At 42.1% G+C, this 20,336-nt stretch overlaps 1 protein-coding gene across 5 annotated transcripts in view; it reads left to right on the forward strand.

Moving 5' to 3' along the window:
• The window catches only part of RASGRP3 (RAS guanyl releasing protein 3), a 106,845-nt gene that overhangs the window by 13,465 nt on the left and 73,044 nt on the right, over positions 1 to 20,336 (forward strand). The window contains exon 1 of one of the 5 annotated variants that reach the window (XM_044261760.1): positions 15,573 to 15,832. The exons of the other annotated variants lie outside the window; for them this stretch is intronic. The gene's annotated coding sequence lies outside the window, so the exon portion shown is untranslated. Of the gene's footprint in view, positions 1 to 15,572; positions 15,833 to 20,336 lie in introns of those variants that run through there. 5 annotated transcript variants of the gene reach the window in all.

A 20,336-nucleotide genomic window follows, 5' to 3' on the forward strand; every position in this document is an offset into this window, starting at 1 on the left:
ATGGTAATGGTGTGGACTGGCTCCCTATTGCTCAGCGAGATTAAGGCAGAGCTGGTAGGAGAAACCCTGTTTTTTGGTCTTGTTTTGTTTCGTTTTCAGGAGTAGAAGTCAGTGATTCATCGCTTACTTATATCCGGCCGCGCGCAACAGGACAAGTGCCCTCCTCAATACCCCGTCACCCATTAGCCCATCCCCTGCCTACCTCCCCTCCAGCAGCCCTTGGCTTGTTCTCCATCATAAAGTCTTTTATGGTTTGTCTGTCTTTTCTTCCTCTGATTCCAGTTCTATGGTAGCACCCCATCGGAGAGATTCCCAGATAACTGGGCAGGGAAGGATGTGTGGAGGTGCCTGCCGTTCCCGGGCAGCGGGCTGTAGGGCAGACAGGTGTCGCTCATCACCGAGGGTCTCCCTCACCGTCGCCCGCACGGCCGCCCCAACACGTGTCCAATCCGCAGAGGCCGGGAGGGCGCTGCCAAGTGCACAGGGCCAGAGGAGCCACGTGGCCTCCTTTTTTTTGGAATAAGACTAAAGAAGTAACTTCTGGGAAGAATTTTCCATCTGTTTTCCAGATAAGATGGATTAGAACCATCTACCCTGTTTTGCAGATTGCATGAAGGGATGGATGAGTTGTGCCATCTGGCGTGGCCGTGTTGAGTTCACATGTGTCCGAAGAGGGCCGGCTCCGCCAAGCTGGGGAGGGCTCTGTACCTTCAGACCCCCTCTGGAGAGAGGAGCTCAAGAATCCCCAGGGGAGCCCCCACGCCGGCCAAAGGGCCTCACTGTAGGTAGGAAGGGTGGCCCCTTGCGGGATCCGCTGGACACCTCCCTGCGCCTTGCATCTCCCCTCCGCTGAGGTCCTGGCAGACAAACACGCTGTCCACTCGCCGCTTGTCTTTGCCTCCCTGACACTTCCCTCACCCTCTCCCGACCAAGTCCGTTCCCCTTGTTATTTTTGGTATAAAGAACTTTCCTTCCATGAATTTCAAGGCTTCAGAAAAGCAGTTTAAAAACGTTGAGTTGAGGAGAGATATCTGATCTATTTTCTGTACACACACCCACCTGCGCGCCCTGTGCCTGTGAGGCTGAACTGATTAAAAATGAGTCCCTTCTTTTGCTTCTTATTTAATAAAAGTCTCTGCATTTTCATGGTGAGTTCAGCCAGGCTATAATGCTCTGAAGAGTCAATAGCATTATTTTCTCTTTGAGGTTCTTTTCCTTGCCTGTCCTGCTCCTTTTGGATTTTTCAAGTTTTCGTTATTCTCGTGTCTCCCCTCTAGTGTTCTGGAAGCTATGTCCTCTATTTCTTTTCTTGCATTTGCACATTAAAGACATCTTTTGATGTAACAAAGCCTAACGCTAATGTCTTCACATGGACAACTTCTTGTGAATAACACAAAGACCTTAGAAACCTCTGACTCTGATCTCATTCTCCCATCCGTCGTCTTATTACTGCTGAAAATTTTAGCTCCACTTTTTTCTCTTTTAAACAATTTTGTTGAGGCGTAATTGACATATAATAAAAGGTGCCTATTGCAAGTATACTGTTTGCTGTCTTGACTCCTGGCGGTACCCAGGAAGCTATCAGCACATTGAGATCACAAACAGTCATTTGAAAAAAGTAAACGGATCAGGGTCACACTTGAGTGTAACTGGCTGCATGTTATCAAGGTCTGCTTGCTTTCCATACCCTCATTTTACTTAGGAAGTTCTGTGGTTTCTGGATAGAATTAACTGTGATAATCACCATTCATCAAAGCCCGCTAGGCCTTGAGCCAAGTGCTTTACGGTGATTAATTTTCATTGCATTCTTCAGTGTCTTCAATTTTTAATTGTAAAAACAGCACAGGTTTATGATACATAAATGTACTCAATATCAAAAGTGAATAGTGTGAAAAAGGAAAGACTAGCAACTCTGGTAACCCTCTCGTTTTCTTCAGGGTGGATATTTGCTTGATATTATCGTAGATATTTTCTGCGTATTTGAAAACATACCTGATTATGATAAAAATGGAGGGTTCTTTCTGGCTTAAAACAATAATCATTTATACTTAGTGATTTTTGCAGCTTGCTTTTTTCCACTTCTTAGAGCAAAGCCATCTTCCCATTTAATCCTTTTACTGGCTGCATAATGTGTATAGCATTGAATTAATGCACTGTGATTATTTTTATCAACCTCCCTTTCTTTCTTTCTTTTTTTTATAAGATTTTATTTATGTATTTGACAGAGAGAGAAAGCACAAGCAGGAGGAAAGGCAGAGGGAGAGGGTGAAGCAGCTCCTTGCTGAGCAGAGAGCCCATGTGGGACTCGATCCAAGAACCCTGGGATCATGACTTGAGCTGAAGGCAGACACTTAACCAATTGAGCCACCCAGGCACCCCTCAATCTCCCTTTCTTTTTAGGTTATTTTTGTTTTTCTGGTGTGATTACCAGTGTCTCACTGAGCTTGTCTTAACATTTATTTTTGCACACTTGCTGAGTATTTTTATAGGAGAACATCCTGAAATACAGCACATTATTCCCAACCGATAGAGCCGCCTTTTGAGTTGGGTATTATCATTGGCTTTTTGCAATTGAGGAATTTTATCCTGAAAGGGTTAAGCTTACTCAGTGGGAGAATGAGAATCCTGACATCCCAGTGCCCCAGGGTGTCCAAGTCCTCAACACTCAACACACTGCCTCTCCTACTGGCTTGGAAAAATGGTTAAAAGAGAAAAAGGTTATTAATGTTGGAATTGTCAGGAGGATTAGTGGGGATTTTCAGCTAATGGTAGTTCCTATGGAATTAGAATACAGGACGTATTTCAAGCAATTTATATTTTCACCTGGCCCTTCAGCAAAGGAGGCTAATGTGAGCCCTGAGGGGCTATTTTTAGCAGGTTACTTTAAGCCCTCTGGGGGCTGGGGGTTGTGAAATAGCCTGTCCATCACAGGCAGCTTAGAATTACTTGCCCACTTTTGTGTTCTGAAGGAAAGGACACAGTCCATCTGGGCCAGTAAGTTGGGTCCAAAATGGGACTCATGTTTATTTTACTTAATAAATGTGCTCTTGAATAATATGAGCTAAATTTTGGTTGGTTGAATGCCATTGTTAATGCACCAGAGGTGCACACATTTCTTATAATCCCGCGATGAGTAGTTTCTAAAACAAAGAATGCTTTGGTAATGTGAACAAATTTCCCTGAATTTATGTTGACTGTAACTTAGTTTTTCTGAGGGCACGGAACCTTATGCTTGGTCACTTATGTCTTAGAGTATGTTGGTGGCTGTAGCTATACCAGTTGGAAAATATATGCTGTGAAAAATATAGAAAAATGTTGCCTAACTTCTCATTCCAAAGCCCCAAACCAAATGTCATGGCAAAACCACACAATTTTGAAGAGGCGGTTTTAGAAAACTAGGAGGAGTAGAGCTGTAGACAGTGTGTGCGCTTACCCGTGTGTTTGGACAGCAGGGCCCATTCCTGTCTCATGGAGACGACAGTGGGCTCTTCAGTTACTAAGACCAAAATCCAGAGCATAAAATCAAAACAAGGGAGTTTTTGACCCTTTTTTGCACTAGCACCACTGCGTTCTTTGAAAGTTCAGTGAATCATTTTTAGTCCAACATTCACATTTTCATTCTTCATAACATATCCGTTCACGTTCACTCATAATTTTAAAAAATTAATCAGCAATTGATTCTGCAGTTGGAATGGGCTTTAGAGTTTATGGAATTTTTGGTGTGTGAAGATAATAAAGACTAGCTGGAGGGAAATAGGCTCCAACTTTTAACTTTGACACATTTCGAGTCGACTTGATTAAAACATTTTGGTTTTAAAAACTTATTATTGCTTGTGAAAAGCCAGTCAATATCTCCAATATAAATGATGTAGTTAATATACCTGATGGAAAATAATTCTGGAAGGAAATTTTAATGCTTCTCAGATTAAAATCTTGATCCTCTAAGTTGATATTTACTGGTCTTCTTAAGGTCATTGATGTTTGCACTGATTTTAAGTTAGTTTTGGGAAAATAACTAAGACTGTATAGTGAAATGAGTAATTCTGCAAACCCAATAATCCCAGTTTTGGATATATCTACCATGGAATGAAAAACACCAGAAACTAAAGGTGTATGGGTGAGGATAATCAGTACAACATTTTATACTAGCACAAAACTGAGAGCATGATGAATGCTCATTAATAGGGTGAATATAGTATGATATAACTATGCTGTGGAGAAGTATACAGCTATTGAAAAATATAAGTTAAATCTCTGTTACTGACCATATACATGACCATGATATGATAAGGGAAAAAATAAAATACAGGCTTTTTTTAAAAGATTTTATTTATTTATTTGACAGAGATCACAAGTAGGCAGAGAGGCAGGCAGAGAGAGAGGAGGAAGCAGGCTGCCCGCGGAGCAGAGAGTCCAACGTGGGGCTTGATCCCAAGGACCCGAGCCAAAGGCAGAGGCTCTAACCCACTGAGCCACCCAGGCACCCCAAATACAGACATATTTTAATGGAAAACTAGAACCCTATATATGTATGTATATATGAGATACATTTTTCGTAGGTGTATGTCATCTTAGCAAGATGGAAGTGGATAGGTTACTAAATTTTTCTGTATGTCTATCTCTGTATCATTTGATTTGCTACAGTGAACATTATTGCTTTTTAAACGTATATATTTTACAAAGTACAAAGAGGAACATAGGAGTCCTGCTTTTCCTATTTTGCAAAAGGAAACAAGACTATTCTTCCATGTGATAATGTAGTTATTCTGACTGGTTATAATATAAATTTAGAAAGAATTTATAGGGATGCCTGGGTGGCTCAGTTGGTTAAGCAGCTGCCTTTGGCTCAGGTCATGATCCCAGCGTCCTGGGATTGAGTCCCTCATTGGGCTCCTTGCTTGGCAGGGAGCCTGCTTCTCCCTCTGCCTTTGCCTGCCATTCTGTCTGCCTGTGCTTGCTCTCTCTCCCTCTCTCTCTCTCTAATAAATAAATAAAATCTTTAAAAAAAAAAAAGAATTTATAGGCATTCAGTACTTATCAAATACCACGTAGGCTAGTATTGTTCAGCTGTTTTAGCCCGCAAGCCCCTGCATTGATTTCCCACTACCATGTGTTTATCTCCACCAGCCAAGAAGCTTTGCAAAGTTCCTACTTCCCACGGCTATATTAAAGAAACAACACCCACTCTCAGTTCTGACCCCTCCCCTCCACCTGCCCCTCAGTTTGAGAGTTTGGACACAGCATGCATTGATCTACTGCTTTTCACTAATAAGAATGGCAACACAAAGATGAGCCCTGAGAACAAAACCTCCCTGCTTAATTAAAACATGAAGGAGAACTGGAAATTTTCCACTTTTATGTGTTTCTTAAGTGTTCTCTTAGTTTACCCCCTCTGATCTACAAATCAGAAAATCTGGTTGCAATACTATTAGAGCCTTATTACTCAGTAGGTTCTTGCTCTGTCTGTGGTTGCCTTTGTGCTCTCCCGGGCAGTCGTGATGAAGAATATCTTATCCAAAGGCTTTCTATACACAAAGGTTCTAAGTAATCCCAAGACTGCAGCCAAAAGTTGGAGCAAACACCGTGTAAGTAAATCATGGCGATGTTTAATGAAGTGTGTGATAAAGGTAATGATACTTTAGGAAAGGATGTGGAAATGAAGTTAGAAGCTCAATCCTCACAGGTTTATAACCTAGGGATGGTGATGGTTGGATTAAAACGTGAGCAAGTAGTTTGGCACCAAGGACTGAAAAACAGGACTTGCAGTCAGCTATCTGGGTTTGGATAATGGGATAGCTAGAGTGAAGAGCAGAAGTGATCATCTAGAACATGTAGAACATGGACATTGTTTAGAATTAGTACAGGTTTCCCCAGGCATTCAACAGTAGAGCATTCCTATGAAACCTTGTGTAAGCCAAAATGGCATAAAGCGATAAAACAATTTATTTACATTAATAATTTATTATTAATTTATATGGGACTTTTAAAAAGATTTCATTTATTTATCTGACAGAGAGACACCATGAGAGAGGGAACATAAGCAGGGGGAGTAGGAGAGGGAGAAGCAGGCTTCCTGCGGAGCAGGGACCCCCCCGCCATGCAGGCTCCATCCCAAGACCCTGGGATCATGATCTGAGCGGAAGACAGATGCTTAAGGACTGAGCCACCCTGGCGCCCCTGTGTGGAAAAGTTTTTGAGCATGCCCACACTCCAAAAAATAACTTCTCTTAGACTTTTCTGCTATCACATCTTACTAATAGATGCACAAAATAAATCCACAAAAAGCACAGATGCTCACACAGTTGAAAATTACGGGGGCTTGATACTGAGATGCTCAGTGTAGTTCCTGGGAAAGGAGCTTGGTGGCACCACATTCTCCCCCAGAGAGGGGGGCGGTGCCACACACGTGGCTCTGGGGTGTGCCTGGCCTCTGTGAAGGCTCACTGCCAAGTGCAGAACATTATTTTCACTTGTCACCCTTTTTTAAAATTTCTGTTGGTTAACCAAAACAGGTGCTAATGCAGCTCTTTCATTGTAAAAGTGAAGTAGCCTAACTTGAACTTTCAAAAAGTGGGGGATACCCACTTGCACAATTTTAGTGAATGGATTTAGTATCAATTAAGATGGCTATTTTATCATTACAACCATGGTGTAAAAGTTCCTTCCTTCTTTCAGAAAGCGTACCCTGAGCATCATCTTCCAGCCAAGACTGGTGGGCTCTGGTATGAACCCAGTGCAGTTCAGCAGACTCAGAGTGGAGCGGCAGTGGGAGGGTGGGGAGAAGGCAGGAAAGTCTCAAATTCTCATATGAGAAAAAGGATTTGGAGCTTGTAACAGTGCTTTTCCTATGATTCCTGCAAAGAGCAAACTGTGCCCATCTCATGCATTTAGCTATCACACATTTTGAGAAAAATTTTTAAAAATATGTTCTTAGCCTCATTTTCCCTGAATCAGCTTTGTATTTTCTCCTTTGAAACAGCAATGATGCTGAAACTTGAATAGAAAGGAAATTATAAATCTGAAATTGCCCTTCTATTATTTTCTGCACACTCAATGATTCTCAGAAAAATGCACAGAGGCAGCCTTAGGAAGCTTTTTGTTTCCCCCTAAGCAACTTCTTCAAGAACTAAAACAATTCTGAGGGGGCACCTGGGTGGCTCAGTGGGTTAAGCCGCTGACTCTTCATTGTGGCTCAGGTCATGATCTCAGGGTCTTGGAATCTAGGCGACATCAGGTTCTCTGCTCCTTGAGGAGTGTGCTTGAAATTCTCTCCCCCTCCCTTTGCCTCTCCGCTTCCCTTTGCTTCTTCCCCAACATGCATACTTTTTCAAATAAATAAGTCTAAAAAAAGAAAAAAAGAACTAAATTCGGAAAGCAGCAGTGGTATGTTAGAAGATTTAGATCAGATTAATTTGATCACTAGTCTGTGGTTTATAGGGGTAAGATCTTCAAAGATTAATGCAAGTTGCTGTCAAATCGGAGTATAGAAATAAGGGGCGCCTGGGTGGCTCAGTGGGTTAAGCCTCTGCCTTCTGCTCAGGTCATGATCCCAGTGTCCTGGGATCAAGCCCCGCATTGGGCTCTCTGCTCAGCAGGGAGCCTGCTTCCCCTCCCCCCTCTCTGCCTGCCTCTCTGCCTACTTGTGATCTCCGACTGTCAAATAAATAAATAAAATCTTAAAAAAAAAGAAATAAAATTACTGTTTTGTTTATTTATTATATTTAATATAATATTTACTATTTTATTTATTTATTTATTATTAAGTTATTATTATTAAGTAATTATGCTAAGCCAGGTGATTCATGTCGTGGATGCTAACTCTTCCATCTCATGTTTAACGAATCCAGCTTCAGCTAGAAATCTAGCCCAGTCTGAGAAGCTGATTAGATGGAGAAGAATCTTCCATAAGGGTAAATGTAAATGAATTAGATTCAGTAAATGCCACATTAATATGTAATGTGTTTTTAAAAAACAAATGAAATTTAACACAAAGGAAGAAAGAAAAGAGATAAAATACACGAAAAAGAAAGAGACCAACAGAGGAAGTCCATTTTTAAATGTAACTGATTTGTCCAGAAATTTGGGAATTTCTCCAGAGATGCTGAAGAAAGGGGGCATGATGCCCAGACAGGGTGTGGGAGAAGCTTCTGCAGCCTATGGTAGAGGTTGTCCTCCTGACACAGCCACCTTTTTACTTTTACACAGCCCAACCCCAGTTTGTGAATGGCTTGTGTCAAAAGGTTCGCTTGTGAATCAGTCGGTTACAACTGCTGTTGTAATGCCAGTCATTAGACGCCACAGTGCAATACAGTTGACCTGGCCATTGTGCGTGAGTGCGAGCAGGTTTAATTAGAAACAGACGAGCAAGTCTATGAAAACTTCCATGGACCCGAAATCATTTGGTTGGGCGGAGATAGTAAACATGGAAGGTTCCGAGTCAGAGAGACCTGGGTTTGTTTGCATCTATATTTCTCTCTCTTTCTCTCTCTGCTGCTTACTAGCTGGGGGCAGGCTACTTAATCTCATTAAAGGTCATCATCACAGTAATAATAGCATCTCCTTAGGGCATTGTTGTGAGAATTAAATGAGTATTTTGCACAGATGTTAGCTTGTTATATATTATTAATACTATATTAATATGGTACAATATTAATAGATATTAAGTGTCATGATATATTATAATTAGAATTCCTTATGTATGGGTCTCTGCATGTCCCATTTTTCTCCAAGAGAGACTGTCAGCTTTGAGAGCAGAGATTTTTGTCACGTGCTTTGGTGACTCCTTAAATGCAATGCACTTTGAAAGCAGACACTATGTTTCTTTATTTGTTGACAATGGTTTGCTTTGTTCAAGGGTTTTAGAGATTAAGAACTCCACGCTCTGATTTTTTTTTCACAATTTTTTCTGTTTGTTACAGACATGTGGCTAGCACAACTCTTAGGAGAACTGATGGTGTCTAGGGGGTTATTTTGGCTCAAGGGGAAATACAGGGGACGAACAAGAGTGGGAGAGAAAAATCCCCCCATGATACTAAGATAAATGTTGGAAGAAACAAGAAAGAAGCGTATATATCTGAGAAAGACATGACCCAGTAGAAATAAGAAAGTAATGTGTGAAAGGTCCGCTGAAAAGAAAGGCAGGTAGGGGGGTGCCTGGGTGGCTAGTGGGTTAAGCCACTGCCTTCAGCTGGGGTCATGATCCCAGAGTCCTGGAATCGAGTGCCGCATCGGGCTCTCTTCTCAGCCGGGAGCCTGCTTCCTCCTCTCTCTCTCTCTGCCTGCCTCTCTGCCTACTTGTGATCCCTCTCTGTCAAATAAATAAATAAATTCTTTAAAAAAAAAAAAAAGAAAGAAAGAAAGGCAGGTAGGGCTGGGGATGCAGCATGGCGTTAGTACCTCAAATTGACCAGGAGGTGGTGTGTCACCAAGTTGGAGTAGGAGTTTGGCACAAAGTGAATGGCAGCTTCTTGTGGGGGCAGTTGGCAGAGGACCTTCCTGCTCTCTGACCATGTGTGCATAAGATGGAAACCATTTGGGACTTTCTACTTAAGGGAGTATCTCAGGTAGACATAAAGGCCCATCCGGGCATCTCTGAACCCACGGTGCTCAAGCAAGACCATACTTCTCTCCTCTTCCCACGTCCTCTGAACCTGCTCGTTCCATCATGTGCAGTGACTTGCTGTCCAATATGGAGTCCAGACACAGAAGGGTGGAGAACTGAGACTAGAAAAACGTGTCTTACCTAATCAGGGGAAGGTGAGGCATTGCAGCTCTGGGTCTTTTTTCATGATCACATTTCTTATGGCTTTCTCCTCTTTGTGTAGATGATTAAAGCATTTAAAGCTGAAGGCAGAGGCTTCATTTTTTAATCTCATTCTCTCATGCGTGATTTAATTTTGTTTATGGTGGGGTTTTTTTTTGACATTTTACTTTTTACTTATTTAAATATTTAAAACATTCTTAAATGGTTTTCACTTTTGTGATCATAATTAAAATAATTTTCATGGTAAAAGCATTTAGTCATGATTAAAATAATTAAAATTAAAATAATTTTAAGATGTTAAAAAAATCACATGATTTTCTTCAAGTTTATGTGGGGTCTTATTTTTACTTTTAGTTCCTTTATCTACTAGGCGTTTATTTTGTGTATGGTATGAGATAATAACTGATTTTATTTTTGTGAGGTAATAATTGATTTTTTTTTTACTTTAATAATTGGTAATAATTTATTTTATTGTTCCTCATACTTAACTATCCAACCAGTCATTATATAGTCCATTTCTTTCCCCTGGGTTTAAATATCATATTTAACAAATAAACATTTTTTTTAAAGATTTTATTTATTTGACAGAGAGAGAGAGCACAAGTAGGCAGAGAGGCAGGCAGAGAGAGGGGGAAGCAGGCTCCCCGCCAAGCAGAGCCCGATGCGGGGCTCAATCCCAGGACCCTGAGATCATGACCTGAGCCGAAGGCAGAGGCTTTAACCCACTGAGCCACCCAGGTACCCCAACGAATAAACATTTTAATATAGTACTTGTTTTTATATTTCTGGCTTTCTGTTCTGCTATTGGTCTGCCTCTTTTGGCTCCAGAATCAAACTTTTAATTCTTGATTTTTCGGCCTACTTAATACCTAGTACCCTTGACCAGCCTTGTTGTTTTCTGAAATTTTCTTTACCATTCTCAGCTTTTTATTCTTTCACATAAACTTCAGAATTTCTTTTTTGACCTGTTGTTTAAAATCTCTGGCATTTTAATCAAAATTTAATTATATGTATTAATTAAATAGAGGAGAATCGACAGCTTGACAATGTTGAGTCTTCCAGTCTTGGAAAATCATAGAATGCTCCCTTTATTGAAATATTTCTGAGGCACCTGGGTGGCTCAGTCTTTCAGCATCTGCTTTCAGCTCAGGTCAGGATCCCAGGGTCCTGGGATCAAGCCCTGCTTCCCTTCAGGCTCCCTGCTCAGCGGGAAGCCTGCTTTTCCCTCTCCAACTCCCCCTGCCTGTATTCCCTCTATCACTCTCTCTCTCTCTCTCTGTGTCAAATAAATAAATAAAATCTTAAAAAAAAAAGATTTCCTATTTTCTCAGTAGACTTTTATAAATTCCTTTATATTTTCTTGTCTTTCCGAGAAATTTTATTACTGTTGCCATTTTGAATGAGGTTTTTTTTTTTTCCCCATGATTTTTCTAACAGTTTTAGGCTGTGACATGGGAAACCCAATTAATTTGATTTTGTGATTGTTCACTGGCATTTAAAATCATTTAAAACATTTTTAAAAGTTGATTCTACTGAGTAAATGATTATAACATATGCAAGTTGGGTAATTTTGTCTCTTGCTTTCCCCTAATTCTTCTTTAGTTTTTTGGTTTGTTTGTTTGCTTGTTTGTTTTTATTCTTGTCTGATTGCAAGGGCTTGAATGTCGGAAACAGTGCTGTGGGATGGTAGTAACAACGAGCACCCTTTCCCTGTTTCTCAATTTAATTTTAATGTCTCTACTAATATACCATTTAATATCTCTACTACTATACTATATGACACTTGTGTTTGGTTTGGGATCATCTTTATCATGCCAAGAAAAATTCTCCTAATTCCATTTTATTAATTAAAATAATTGATACTAAATTTTATCAAAAGACTTTTGAAGAGTACCTCTTGCGCTAATTCAAAGGCTTTTTACCATCACGTCGTCATACTGATGCATTCCTTAATATTCACAGTTTTCTACGTCTCTCTAGTGGACTATGTTTATTTGTGAGGTTAGTCTGTGGTTTCCATTATTATGCTTTATCAGTTGGTTTGTTTGTGTGCTTTTGTGTCTGGGGTATTATGTTAGGTTTCTGTTACTTTTGTTCATTTGAACATTTTATACAGCCTGGGAATTATCCGTGGCTTGAAACTCAAGGATAACTTGATTGTGTAAGTAATTTGGACAAAAAACTTCTTTGGAAACAATTTCTTAATAACTTTGGCATTTTCCCTTGCTTATTGATCCATTGTTTTTCAACTCCTTGGGTCAGTTTGCTTCTCATTAACTCTTTTGGCTCTATCTACAGTATTGGATATGGTATTCTCATTACTGAGACCTGCTAAGCATTCTGTGATTGCCCTTTTGATTTCTTTCCAATCAATTATTTCCTTAAAGAAGAGTCATAAAAATTTTCGAAGAGCTTAGTTCTTTTTTGACTTATACTTTTGCTATTATTTTATAGTTGTATTACAATGTGGTCATAGAATGTGGTGAAAATAATTTCTTTGTGGGGGGACGTTACTTAAGATTTTTTGATGGTCTAATATAAAATGAGTTACTGTTACTTTTCTTATCATCTTTCCTGAGAGGAGTAAACAAAAGATCTTTCTTTTTAATCATTCATTTATTCATTCAGCATTGTTTCCATGTGTCTCCTACAGGTCAGACATTGGATGAGGCACTGCAGGATATAAAACGAGGAAGTCACAGGCTTTCTTTAAGGTTGTCAAAGTGTGAATGGGACATAGACACATTAAGACCTACTTATAACATAGAGTAAGAAATGCAACAGTAACAGAATGTACAAAAGAAGGATTTAAGCCTTGTTCTACATTCTGGGAATACAAAGATGCCTGAGATTCTACCATAGTTTTGGAGAGGCTTATGGTACAAAAGTTTAAAAATAAAACAAAATAAATTTTTGTTTGTCAGAGACAGGCTTTTGGAGACAGAACAACTAATCAGGAAACTACTGCAGTCATTCAGTAATAAATTAAGATATATGGGAGCTGTTAGAAAACATGAAGAACAGAGGGGATTTTACATGTGAGACCAGCGGGACTAGTAATAATAAATAACTCTAGGGGCGCCTGGGTGGCTCAGTGGGTTAAGCCACTGCCTTCGGCTCAGGTCATGATCTCAGAGTCCTGGGATCGAGTCCCGCATCAGGCTCTCTGCTCAGCAGGGAGCCTGCTTCCTCCTCTCTCTCTCTCTGCCTGCCTCTCTGCCTACTTGTGATTTCTCTCTGTCAAATAAATAAATAAAATCTTTTAAATAAATAAATAAATAAATAACTCTAATAGAGTGGGACTCTATTAGAAGAGTCCATGTAGGAGGCTGAAGGAGGTAGGAATGAAATTTTACAGAAGCCCAAAGAGAACACATTAAGGAGTACTTGGCCAGTGAGGTCAAGTGCAGCAGAGAGGTCAAGTCAGATAAAAGCAAAATGGTGTCCAATCGCATTGGTCTTTGGTGACTTGGGGACACGAGTTTCTGTGAAGTTGGGGGAAGAGGCAGACTGGAAGTCAACCTCAAGATCAATGGGATGTGAAGATGGGCGACACAAGAAGTGTGTCTAGAAGCTCACCTGTGCTGGGAATGTGTAGGTTAGGGCAGTAATTAAGGAAGCAAAAGATCAAAAAAGATTGTTTTTAGGACGTAAAAATAATGTGAACATATTTAGATAATGAGGAGGGCAAGTGGACAGAGAGAGAAGGCGTGATGGTTGGCAAAGGATCCAAGGTGAGACAGAAAGCTAGGGCCGGGGTGGGGGTAGCCTTTGGTAGGAGGAGGGCACTTCTTTTGGAGTTAAAGGAGAAGATTGGTACCTATAGGTGTTTGGGACACAAAGGGGGGATTTCCCCATTTGTTTGCAAGGTTAGAAAAGAGTCTTTTGGAACCTCCGGGACACTCCTGGACGCTGTCAGAAGGGCCCAGGATCTTCGTCTGTGTTGACAGTCCGCTTGATATGTATGATTTGGAATCCATCCCTTCCTCTCTCCCAAAGGAATGAGAGAATTTCTATGCTTACCTTTCCCGAGGCTGTTTTTTTCATTGTTCATTGAAGGGTTTCCAGAAGCCTCTGCCTCATTAAGTATGTGGTATGCAATGGATCATCAGAATAATTAACACCACCAGTTGCAAATAAGGTGATTGATGGATGCCACAAGATCACAAAAGTTTCCATTACTGTTAAGTGTGAAGTATAAATAAATCAAAATAACATTTCCAGTCTTCAGTAGGCCTCCCTTTCTGTTTCTGATTCATGATTGTCATATGAGGAAAAAGGGTTAGGAAGGTGACATATTTTAGCACATTGTATTTTAATATCTGTAGTTTCGTTGTATTACTAACTTTGAACAAAAGGGGTATGATTTGCAGCTTGCAAAACATTTTTCTATTTACACTTTGGTCACTCACATGTTGGTAACAAATTAGTCCCCTGAAAGAATGGCAAGAAGGAGAGGTTTGGGTCTTCTGTTGTTGTTGTTGTTGTTATTCTGGAAAAACACTCTATCCTCTGTATGGAGGGAAACTTCTGGTTTGATTAATTTTGTAAATAATTATGAGACAAAACCCAGATATGGAAGATTGCCTACACAAGCTCCTCTGTTGAGTAATATCTCACTTACTAAAAATCAAGGTTGACAGTTTAACGGGCTCATTATGGTGCAGAAATCCCCTGGGGCATTTTAACCTCTTAAAATCTCTTTTGGATGTTCAGTTTGCCAAATAGCTCACTGCCTGTCATACCTACATTCTAGCCTGCTTGGGCTCTGCTGTTAGAAGGTGGCACAAGAAGTCAGGTGCTCTCCAAAGTCAGAGCGTCCACAGGCTTTCCTTGGAGAGGGGGAACATCAGCTCAGGTGAGAAGTATGAATTCAACATGCCTCCCAGAACGTCTGCCACCTTCGTGAGTCACACAGGAAACAGCAGTTCGGTTCAACTTCCTAGCACCAAAGGGGGCAGCAGCACATCTGTAAAGCGGCCTGTACATCTTGTGATCATTTCTGTTTCCACTCTTGATTCCCCCGCTGATAGTCTCAACGGCTCTGCGGTGCCCCCCAAATGTTGATACGCTCCAACAGATAACTATAGTGTGCAGAAGCTCAGTCTCAGGTTACCTGAAAGTCATTTCCACTGGCTCTAGACGAAGCTGCCTCTGATGGTCTTCCTTAACCCCTCACCCACTCGCCCCTCAGCATCACCTGGCACAGCAGCCCTGGCCTTCGAAATTAAACCTAAACATCCTGAGACGGTTAGTCCGCCTTCCTCACAACAGGCTGCCCAGTCTTTTTTTTTTTTTTTTAAGATTTTTTATTTATTGATTTGACAGAGAGACATCACAAGTAGGCAGAGAGGCAGGCAGAGAGAGAGAGAGGAGGAAGCAGGCTCCCTGCTGAGCAGAGAGCCCGATGCGGGACTGGATCCCAGGACCCTGAGATCATGACCTGAGCCGAAGGCAGCGGCTTAACCCACTGAGCCACCCAGGCGCCCAGGCTGCCCAGTCTTAAACAGCTCTTCCCACAAACCGGAGCCTGGACGCTGAGCAGACAAAACCAAGCTGGAGCAGCATCTTGATGGACCCTGGGGGCACCCGGACGCAGCATGGTTTCCACCTGCTGCGTCTCCTTCTTCCTGCTGCTCAAGAACCCCAGTGAAAACCTGATGAGATGAGAGACCATAGGGACTGCAGCTCCCCTCCCCACACCCCTTCCCACCCCTCCCCGCCCCCCACATACACATCAACTTTCCACTTGCAGTGACCTGCCCTTCAGGGTGACTTATCAGCTGTTTGGGGTTTGCCACTGAAAGAAAACAAATTGTGGAATGCACCGCTCTGCGTGCTAATGAAATGGCTGAGCCAGCTCAGGGGTTATGAGGCTTGCGAATTAGGAGAATAATGATCTTCAGTTTCTGACCTCCTGGCACGGCAGCAGTATTTATCAGGAGGCGCATGTGACTGGTTAAGACACAGAGCCGCAGCTTGAAGGAAACAGCTGCTCGAGGCATACTCCAGCACTTGGCAGCCGGACAGGCAGGCTGCCGACGTGAGGAGGACGACGGAACCGCCCCAGTAAGTAACTGGAGAACTTTTGAGAGATAGAGAGAGGGAGGGAAAGAGAGAGAGAGAGAGAGAGTGTGTGTGTTTTGCAAGGCACTGACAAATTTTAATTTTGATCTTGGTTTCCATTTGGCATTCAAGGAAGTATTTTATGTTATCTGTTGTTAATAACCAGTTGCGTTTTTATTGATTTAGTATTATTATTATTATTATTTTTAGAATCTGTCATTTGCAGCAGTGTTTTATTCTAATTTAAGGGTGAATAAGGCGTTTTGCTTGATTCCTACCTAGGAAGCTACGAGTTGATTTCCTGGTGTCTGGGACTTTTATGGTCTGTGGTATTTAGGTTCAAAGCCAAGACTCAGGTTATGAAGAAGAGAGCTTACAATAAAGTGGACGGATGACTGGATTGGATTTGAATCGATTTCACCATTGAAATTTGAAAAAAATAGTGCTTTGAAAAAGGTGTATGTCTCACTTGATCGGTCAGCTTGGGAAACGATCTCATTTAACAGTGTATAACAATCTGCAATACAGAAAACTAACATAAGGATATGTAGATTTAGATAAGGAAGCTTTTTTTTTTTTTTTTTTTTAGTTCAGGCATGCTTTCGAACTCACTGAAGATACATTTTATAGCTCTTTTCGGGAACAAGCTAATTCAACCTCATTACTTTAAAGCTAATTTTTTTAGTCACCCCCTGGTCCTCCTGACTTTAGATAAGGGCAAGTTAGCATTTTGATGATGCTCAGTGTCCCTCCTTGTCCATGATCTGGGTGATGAAAGTGCTGCCTGTGGCTGATTATCAGCTCTGGGGGCTTGAGAGCCAGCTTCCAAGTAACAGACCTATTCTCTCTTTCTCGGGTTCATTCGGCTGACTGGAGCTTGCTCTCAGGAGAGCAGCGCAGCAGGCACCATGCTGGATGGGGCTGTGGTTCAGGGACTTTCGTCTTTCTGTGGTCGTCACCAGCCAGAATGCTTAAGAAAGGAAAAGGGGAAAGGGAGAGGACAGAACCCGGAATCAGTGAGGTAAACTTCTGGAAGTGACAGGCCTCTGAATCAGAGCCCTGGGGGAGATAACCAAACAAGTTCCTTTTTCTGGAGTGCCCGGACATTAGGAAGAGAGGCAGGGGCAGGTTGTTTTGATTCGGTTCTTACCAAACAGTTGTTTTGCTTGAGACAAGCACAGGGCATTCCAAGTGAGTTTGTTTCCCCCAGATGACTGATGGATGGTCAGATAGGCTCAAGGGGTCCAGCTGTCTTGCCGTTTCTGCTCCCTGCCTGGAGGGAGCTCTGCCCTCCCCACACCCCCTCCACCCATGGGAGGCAGAGGATGGACTGAAAATGACCAGAGCACGCTGGGCCTGTGGCGGTTTCCCTTGGCGCAGCCGGTCTTGGGTACCACATCAGTCAAACATCTGGGACGAATGCACTTTCAGATGCCCATCTGTAAATGGGGCTAGTCTGGCACTGGGAAATTTCTCCCCTTCTTCTCCTTAAAATGTAGAAAAGTCTACAAGACCTGGAAAGTTCAGCAAGCAAAAAATTCCTCTTTATGCCATTTATGTGAGGGCCTTGATTTAGCCCATGGCCGTGTGGCTCAGTGACTTCCCTGTTGGCCCCCAGGGTTGCCCACTGGGCCACTTTTTAGGGGAGTTTGCTCATGGTTTAGTTTCGCTTTTACTGCAGGCATCGTGGAAAAGAACTATCAGGTGAAATTTTGTCTCCAGGATAATAGAGACACCCACGATAAAATGGGAGGGGGGTCTCATTGACAGGGTATCCTTTGAGTTATTCAAGTGCTGAATTTTTCAAGGCCCACAGATGATTTTGAAAAACCCCATGCTATCTTGAATATTAACAGCCTAATGAATAATTATTTTACATGCCAAAAGAATGCCTATAGAGTCACAGACTTTTAGATTTGGATAGAAATTCTAGAATGTACCATCCATTTCAAAGTTGAGAAAATTATAACACATTTATCTGGGTCAAAGGGCTACTTTGTTGTAGAGCCAGCAAAGAGGGTTCAAGGCTTCCGCCACTATTATTATATTATGATTATAACATTAATCCTAATAATTATAACTTACATTTACCATGCACTTACTCTGCCAAATGATGTGCTAAGCAAGTGTATTCATTTTTATATAACCTTCACAATACATCTGTGTACTAGCTATCATCATTCCAGTTTTATAGACGGAGAAACCGAAGCCTCAGGGTCCCCTTCGGCCGCTGGGCAGTCCATGGCACAGACAGAAGCGGCTCCTGGATCTGACTCCAGAAACTGCACACATGAAAAAAAAAAAAAAAGCATGGAACACATACACTGATCCCACACATTCACACTTAAAAGCGTAATGCTTAATGAAGTGCTTAACTGAATGCAAACGAGAACATTTCAGTTGCACACAACACACACACACCGCACACACCCTGCGGGAAGGCTCTTTTCGAACGCTGCTGCCGGGCAGGAAGGGCGAGGTTTCCCCTTGTGACAGTCCAGGCCTGAGCTGTTCAGATCACTGACCTGCAGAATGTTTTTCTCACTGAGAGTGGTTCAGGGATGGCTCTCCCATTGGGAAGGACAACTTTACCGTTAGGCTGGAGCACTCCCCGGTCCCTGCCCATTCTGGCCTTTTCCTCAGCTTTTCCTGTCACTCCTTTCCTTTGGAGGACAGCTGCTCCACCCCTGCCGCACCCCAATAGCTGGCTTTGTGGTGATAACACTGTTTACAGACCTGTTCGTTGTTATTCCACCTGGAAGGCTGGTTGTCCCAGCAGGTGGGTGTTCCTCATGCATAGAAACAATGTAGTCCTTCCACCTGTTTGCTCCTGCTGTTTTGAGGCTGAGGGGGAGGTTGGAGGCTGGGGGGTAGTGAGGTGCGGGAGGAGAGGCCTGCTTTTCCCTGTCAAAGGAAGTGCTGCGGGCTCTGGCCTTGGCCCAGGTACACTTTTACCCCTGCAACTGTCGCAAAGCTAAAGACGGATGGTTCTTCACTTGTGGGCCATGAACCTGAAGCTTCTCTGGGTCATCGGCCAGACAGAGACCAAGCCCTTAAAGAAACATAGTTCTTGGGGCACCTGAGTGGCTCACTTGCTTAAGAGTCTGCCTTCGGTTCAGGTCATGATCCCAGGGTCTTGGGATCAAGCCCCACATGGGGCTCCTTGTTCAGCAGGGAACCTGCTTCTCCCTCTGTCTACTGCTCCCCCTGCTTGTGCTCTTTCTGTCAAGTAAATGAATAAAATCTGAAAGAAAGAGAGAGAGAGAGAGAAAGAAAGACGTAGTTCTTGAACCCTTCTAAAAATTTAATTTGGTTCCTCCCTGTCGTTAAATGTCCAAATTAGGGCTGGTAATGAGAAAGAGGACTGAGTGATACATAGACAGCAGAAGGGTCCTGTGCTTAATCAGGAAGAAAATTAAGTCTGGAGACCAGTCATGGATGTCTTTGAGAAAGTTTGCAATTTTTTTTTCAAGGCTGTTACATGGCAATACACATTCTGAAGGTCAAGCTATTTACAGCAAGAAAGGGGAATTTTTAATCAACTTATCACCTGCCAATGCTTCTAAACCAGCTCCAGAGAAGTCACCAAAACAGTCTGCTAAACCAGAACCACTAGAAATTACCTCCACTTCTTGCTGGGAATGGCTTATTTCCATGGCAGTGGGAACAGTCCAGTGTGATAAACAGAGACACATGAGACAGATTCAAAATCACTGCAGAGTTTGTAAGTTATACTCCAGAGCCAGTTTAAAGCAAAATAAAGTGTTTGGTTATCTTCTTGGGAGCTTTTAGGATGAGGAAACAAAATTTGTGATACCGTGTTGGTTGGCTTTGTTTCTTTGTTTTTTTTCCAGATGGTGTGTTCCAAAGAACCTGTTACCAGAGTTCCCTCCCCTGGGTCCCACTTCCCCTTTGTACTGATGGTGCATTTACAGTCCCTAGAGTTGTTCCCCTACTTGCAAGTCCCATTCCCTTCCTCTGGTAGATTTGAAAGTCTGGAGTTTTGTTTGTTTGTTTGTTTGTTTTCGTAGTTGTAAATGATCACAGTAGCATCTCTGAGTCTGTGTAGGTTTGCTGTGTTTGATCTTGAGTCTGTTTGGAGTATCTAGAAGACCAACTCCTGCATTTATACTGGAATGTTCTGGGGTAAGGCACTTTCTTGCATTTTGCTACAATCCTGTGAAAGAGGGAGGGCATCATCACCGTGAGGAAACTGAGAATGAGGCCAAGTGAGTGACAGGGAACCAGTCCCTGGCAGAGCTCAACAAAATCCTCCGTCCTCTGACTCTGAATAGTACTATCTAGAGAATTGTCCTCTGTGATCAAAAGTGCCATAATTTGTATTATTTCTGGTGGGCAAAGGGTAAATGGGAGACTGATTCAGACTGTATCATCTTGTGCATGTCAGTGAGTGTATCTGTGCAGTATTTCTAAACAAACTTAGTGGTTGTTTTCCTCCTCTGCACACACAGTATGATTAAGCTGGGGTCCTACTAACTAGGGCATG

This window comes from Neovison vison, chromosome 8 (genome assembly GCF_020171115.1).
Source record: "Neovison vison isolate M4711 chromosome 8, ASM_NN_V1, whole genome shotgun sequence".
NCBI lineage: Eukaryota > Metazoa > Chordata > Mammalia > Carnivora > Mustelidae > Neogale > Neogale vison.